The sequence below is a fragment of the Lycium ferocissimum genome, chromosome 12 (genome assembly GCF_029784015.1).
Source record: "Lycium ferocissimum isolate CSIRO_LF1 chromosome 12, AGI_CSIRO_Lferr_CH_V1, whole genome shotgun sequence".
NCBI classification, from domain to species: domain Eukaryota; kingdom Viridiplantae; phylum Streptophyta; class Magnoliopsida; order Solanales; family Solanaceae; genus Lycium; species Lycium ferocissimum.
In genome coordinates, this window is record NC_081353.1 from 21,830,197 (window position 1) to 21,837,329 (window position 7,133).

At 35.7% G+C, this 7,133-nt stretch overlaps 1 pseudogene; it reads left to right on the plus strand.

Annotated features, from left to right (window-relative positions):
* Positions 1 to 291: 291 nt before the first annotated feature.
* Positions 292 to 2,229, plus strand: LOC132039115 (cell division control protein 2 homolog A-like; annotated as a pseudogene).
* The last annotated feature ends 4,904 nt before the right edge of the window (positions 2,230 to 7,133 follow it).

Sequence of the window (7,133 nt, forward strand, 5' to 3'; positions counted from 1 at the left end):
TTAGAAGCTCCATAGTTAGACGTTGTGCTGTGGGTAGATTGTTGACGTCTCGTACGACTTGTTGGTGCGTTTGCCATGGTTTAAGACAATTTTATTTCTATTAAACTTCTGCTGATTTTTATAAGTATAAGTATGCTTTTAGTTAGCCATAAATGAATGTTTTAAATAAATATTAAAAGATTAATGAAAGAGAATAGGTGTTTATTGATTTTATAAGGTGCGTCCCGTGTTGTTCATAGCATCGGATGCCTGTTGCGTTTAGAGTGGGTTTTGGGGCGTGACATTTGAAAAATGGCAAAGATGACGCATAGCATGGCCGCTCATCTGAAGGTTGAAGTAGAAGGTAAAACATATGTTTACTTGGTCGCTAATGAGTTGAATTTACAAATTATTGATGAAATCTTTTTGGTTGGTGGATTAATCTTTAGAAATGCATGAATGAAAAAGAAATGGGATGGAAAGAAACTAGGCATTGCTCAAGGATGTTTCACTAGAGCCAAAATAGTGAATGCATTGTCAATAATACACGGTCAAATTTATATATCAAAAGATAAATTGGACACTTAAGCCGCTATGCTGGTATTTCATTTTTGACCTTAAGGATAGTGATGAGGAGTCACAACTAGTGGGAAAGTGTGCTAAGAATTTTACGTGCAAAATCTCTCATATCATGCATGGCCAGAGTCATGAATCACTCAAATTGTTTGATAAATTTCTCGAACTAAGTTGAGCGCATGTTTCATGTTTATTCATCGGGTTGATTAATATACTCACTCCCGACTCCTTCTCTCATGGATCTGAGAAGCACAATAATGAAACCACTATAGTTTTGACCCTGGAGGTACTGTCTTCGATGTGGTTGATGTCAACTATATGAAGCCTATGAAGTCAAGATTTTATCACTACGCGTTGGTGCTCAGTTACGGTTACTAACTAATGATACAAGGAAACGTTCTTTGTTTGATGTTTCTGTTAAATTGGTTGTTTGGTGGAGCCACAATTTCTGTAGTTTTCAAAAAATGAGATAGGAAGTATCAGTTTGCAGTTATAATTGAGAGAACTAAACACCCTGTGCTTCTCTCACTGCATTTGAACACTTTTAGTGTGCTTATCAGAACTACTCCTTGGTAGATATAGTCTAACTCTATGAAAGCGTGATTCATGATATACACGTGAATGAGAATGCATTACATTTTCTATCTGATACATTCGGATACTTAGCTTGGAAATTGTCCAGATTTGATTGCCTTCCGTTTTGGGTGTTGCGGCAGATAGGGAACTAAAGGGGAGACTTCTTGTGAAATTAGCCCTTGAGATGCTCATGCAAGCTGATCATCATTCAAATTTTATAGTTACTACTAGATGGTTCCGAGAAAATGCAATAAACTACCAGACAAAGATAAACCAAAGTCATTCGCCGGTTTGCTTGCAAATGCTATTACACTTTGTGAACAGAGATGTGAAGTGTCGATTCCTTCATGGATCCGGAGGTTCATTTACAGCTGTTGGCACACCAAAAATATCAAGTTGAGTCATTTTGTGGAAATAACTAATTACAACTTAAGGAGACTGTTGTGTGACATCAAAGCAGATGGATATATTTTTTAGGTAAATTGGTTGCTGGATGTGGTTCACAGCGAGAAACATTTATATCTAGTCATTGAATATCTTGACTTGGATTTGAAGAAGCACATGGATTCATGTCCTGAGTTCTCTAAGGATCCCTGTGTTGTAAAAACAATTTTGTATCAAATGTTGTGCGGTATTACATAATGTCATTCTCATAGGGTTCTTCACCGAGATTTGAAGCCTCAAAACTTGCTGCTAGATCCAAGCACCAATGTTTTAAAGCTTGTAGATTTTGGATTCGGTAGAGCATTTGGTAGTCCTATTAGAACTTTCATTCATGAGGTGGTGGCATTATGCTGCAGCCTGCAAGGCACCAAAAATGCTGCTTGGATCAAGGAACTACTCTACTCCGGTTGATGTGTGGTCGAGTGGTTGCATATATGCTGAGATGGTTAACCAGCGCCCCTGCTTCCTGGTGACTCGGAGACAGATGAAGTTTTCAAGATTTTCAGAGTTGTGGGTACTCCAAATGAGGATACATGGTCTGGAGTCACTTCTTTGCCTCATTATAAATCTGCCTTCCCAAAATGGCTTGCTAAGGATCTGGCAACTCTAGTCCCGAATCTTAATACAACAGGAATTGATTTCCTTGGTCTCTGAATTGCTTTATTTGTGGAACTCATTCAATCACAATTTGATTATTGGCATTGGTATCTTTGTGGGTGCTAAATACTCCTTATCGCAACAAATGAGATCATCTACTGCTTAGTCTAGTATATAACAATGACCTTGAGGACAAGATCAATTTCAAGCGGGAAATATTGTCATGACCTTAATTAAATGAGGTCACATGGAAGGCACGTGTGAGGAATTTAGAACACTCCCTAGTATAAACACGGTGAAATCACTTGGAGCAGGGATAAGAAAAGATTTGGTATGTTCATCTCTTTCTCGTGCTCTCTCTATCTCTCTCATTCTTAATTTCTCTCTAAATCCCTTTCCCCAAATCTCATTTCTTCCCTAAAATGCTCTCATGGCCAACAGATTACTCAGTTGATTGATCCGATCATTTCCTAATTATTCTCAGGTATGTTCAAGTGTGTATTTGAGCATTATCTGAGGAGTTGTTGAAGTTCAATTATTTCTTATTCCATTTTAATTTAATTGTAGTTGTAATTTGCTATTCCTGGATTCGTTGTTGCGATTTAGTTGGTTATTCACTTTTACGGTGTGAACTCGATTGTCGTTTGGTTGATAATTCTGAATTGGGTTGTTTAATTTGAAATCGAATTGTTTGAGTTCATTACAAATATCAGAGGAAAATAAATAAAAAATAAGGATGAAGAGTGAAGGGCCTGAGCCTGACAGCGACTAGCGGTAGCATTGCAGTAACTAGTGGTTGACTGTGAATGTACCCTAGCAAATTTTGGACTTGTCGTCTTTAATTTGACTTTATTTATTTATTTTCTTTTGTTTTAAATATAAAATTATATAAAAACCAGAAACAAAATAAATTGTAGTGCTATTTTGTGGAAATACAAAAAGAAATAAAAAAAATTGTGCTCTACGGAACTAAACCCCCGTCAAACAACTGCCGGACCCACAAACGTGGCCGTTCTTACCACAAATCAACAACATGATTTGGGACATGGTTCCAATCTTAATATCTTTATAGATTCAATGGGTTTCTTAGTGCAAATACAGAGTCGGGACAAAAGTTATTGGGTTCCCATGAACTCGTACCTATTACTGTAGGTCCACCCCGGTCTCCGGTCATATGCTCGCCAGAGATGTGAAGAAAAAAGAGTGAAGTTTTAGAGGGTTTTTTCAAATATAAAATAAAAAAATAAGGATAAAATAAGGCACTCACGTGTGCGAAATTGACTTTAAAACACACAATTTGCCACGTCAGACACTAATGTTTAAAAGACATGGTTCTACCAAGTTCAAGTATCTATCTGGTCACTGACTAAGTTTGAGTGTCCACCTACAAAACATGTCAAGTTTAAGGGTCTATCCAATTATTTAGCCTAAAATTAATCTCCCATATAATTTTTTGCTCAAGTCTATCCAATTGCCCCATTTCAAATAGTTCAAGGGTAAAAGTGGTCATTTCTCCTAATTTTGGAGTAATCGTTTATTAGGAAGAATATTTTTAAGCTGTTTGGCTAGTTGGAGAGCATTTTTGTGTTAGTTAACTAACGAGGAGGTTAAGCCAAAAACGTAACGAATGGTAAAGTTGACCTATTTCGAATAGTTCAGGGGTACTTTTGGCCCTTTTACTTTTTTGAATTATAGGTTGGAAACATTAACATAACATGTAACTAACACTCAATAAGTTGTCACACGGTGTGAGCTTTAGTTTTGTTACCCCACTTATAAGTTATACACGAGTTTAATGTACAGTGACAATATTGTAACTATGTTTACATTGTCATTGCAATTTAGCTGGTTAAGTTTTCTAATTTGTACAACCTATTTCCTGGGTTGAATTTGATGAACTGAAACCGATAATTTGGTCAAAATACAAGATGAAACATTGATGGTAAATTGTTGCTCCCTAACGCACACGCAAGTATACGCGGTCGTACAAGTAATATAGGATTTTAAAGTCCAGATATGGATCCCACAGAGACTTATAATTAACTATTTATCAAATTAAACTAATGCTAATTATCTAAACAAGAAATAAAATCCAAATTATATTTGTAAACTAATTAAAAATAAAAGAAAACAAATAATGAACTTCAACCAAGAAAGAGCGATTTTTATCGGAGAAGAGATAGATCTAGGGCTATGAACTAACTAACAATCAAATTGAGTCTTCAAATCGTTCTACCTATGGGTTACTAGTTGACGGGTTGATTGTAACTTTATGATATTCTCTCGAACTACTCACAAGCTCGTAGATGCTACTATAACGCCTATATCTCTATGGTCGTCAGAGGTAACAAGAACGCATTTATTTCTCCGTATTCAACTAAGTAGGGCTAAAAGGTATATCTCTATCCTCGAGCGAAACGATTAAATCGAACAAACTCTATTTATTCTTATTACGTACGTGAATTCCTTTCTCAAGTCCAATTCCGCACCACGTATAATGTTCAATTAGTGATCAAGTAATTAAACAATTAAGCACAAGAATAAATAAATAACCCAAAGATAGAAAATCAATAGATAGAAACGATAATCAAACGTCAACTTTCATGTTTGTGTCAAAGCTTTAGAACTAAAGAGTTTAGCTCCACATAGACATGGAGGAAAAACAACAAATCATCCGAATAAAAATATCAAAATAAGTGTTACAGAGAAGAGAGAAGATAAAACCCTATAACTACGGCCTCCACGGCGGTTAGAAGCTCTCTCTAGGTCTAAAGTTATGAACTAAGGGTTTCAAGTTCCAAAGTTATGTAAAAATCGTATAGAATATGTATTTATAGGGCACCAAAAGGCTTGGCTTTTTAAAAACTAAATCCAACTCGAACAGGGAAAATAAACGAACTGAAGACCAAATATATTCAGCCCACTTTAGCTCGCGTTGGCTGTGCGTCACCAACTGTTGTTCCTCAGGTACGTTTTTTTCCTCCTTTTCAATTCCTCTGATTCTTTGCTTTTACTTTGTATCCTTTAATTGCTTCCAATCATAAGTCCATCATCATGTCCCCCCTTGCTGTTTCTCTTTCTCTTTTCTCTCCTTTTTCAACTTCAACGTGACTATTTTTCCATTGGCTCTGTTTTCCTTTTTCTTCCATTTTTTATTTAATTTTGCTCTAAATCTCTTCAATTTTATAATTCTTTATTTCTACAAAATAAAATATAATATTAAGCACAAAACAATATAATTTATACTCAAAAGACAATTAAAAGTATTAAAACGTGAGGCAACTAATAGCTAAATATATGCATTTTTAGGCCGAACATCACCACCCCACACTTAAACTTTTGCTCGTCCTCGAGTAAGCATTAAAACCACTCTCGAAAACTCAAGCCTAGGAACACCACCACTTTGATTGATACCAACAATTAGGCTCTAGCAACTCAGACCATCAAACATACACTTCCTGATCATCATGCAAGATATACAAGCCAACTCAATCAAACAACAAACGTCTAACCTCCTAAACTCAGAGATGGACTCTAACTCATCAAACTTTAGCTCGCTCACCCACTCTATCAAAGAAGCTAACAACATCACCTATCTATCATGAAATAAGTGCCCTCACAAGAATAAATAGTCTGCACACTCAAATCAAGGAATGAATGTAAATTAAGGACTTAGCATCAAAGCACAACTCTCACGCTCACAAAGAAATTCACATGTATGCACAAAGAACCATAGGCTTGCCCATTATGTACATCTCTACTAATTAAGTGTGCTCGTATAGAATCAAATAGGACTTTAACGGGTTGTAATGTTGGCAAGGGGACGGGTAGGAAAACTATAAAATAGTGACTAACACTTCCCTAAGCACTTTGCAATTTTAGAATTCATCACCCATTATTTTCATCTTTTCACTTTGTTTTTCAGCCCTCTCTTCATCAATTATCTCAGTAGAAATATTCATCATATCAAGAACGCTTCAATTTTTTTTTTCAAGCAATTTTTCTCCTTTTTTCACATTCTTTCTAAGAGGGCCTTTTCATCACTTTGCAGCTATCATTGGTCACCAGTTTTTCTCGACCATCCCTTTTCTTCACATTTATCAATTATATCACAGTCTAAGCTACAGTGCTCAAGGAAGCAGGGTGCAAAAACCAGGGATTCAAACAAAAGGATCAAGGCAAAAACATGGCTAACAAACGAAAGGCTACAGGCTCAAAGGGCTAACTAGTGGTATAATATCTAAAAAGGATAAAATTCACAAGACATATAAAAGAAAGCCTATAATCATCTTCTAAACAGAGCAACATTTTTATTTCGCTTCAATAACATGCAGGGCAAGTTCTAGACTATGATGCAAAACATGGAATATGTGCAAGAAATCCTCACCACACATGACACAAGTCTCAATCAAGATGGATCAATTCTATTCTAGGACAGATAGGATTATGGCGAACCACAAAATAAGAATAAGCTATATACAGAGTCAGAACCATGAGTTAGGTGTCAGAAAGTCTGCTATCTTTTTTTTTTTTTTCATTACTCAAGCACTCACAGGAAAGTATTACTCAAGCTCAGGCCTAAATATGCTAGTATCAAACAAGTCACAAGGTCTTTCTTCTCTCTCCTTTACTACTCTTAAAAAAACTAATCCTAAAAAAAAAAAAAATAACCCGGTTCAAAGGCCCCCCTCGGGAAAGAACCGAGGCCATAAGAAAACCCAAGGGGTGGATGATGAATGCCACTAATGAGGGACTTAAGAAGTTACTAAAGAAAATCAAAGAAAATAAAAAATCTTTCAAAACAAATAATAATAATAATAATAATAATAATAATAATAATAATAATAATAATAATAATAATAATAAATCCTAAGGCATATTAAATCATCATCCTCAGCCTTACTAGGGACGTATTTCCCACCCCACACTTAAAATCATGCAATGCCCTCAGTGCATATCGA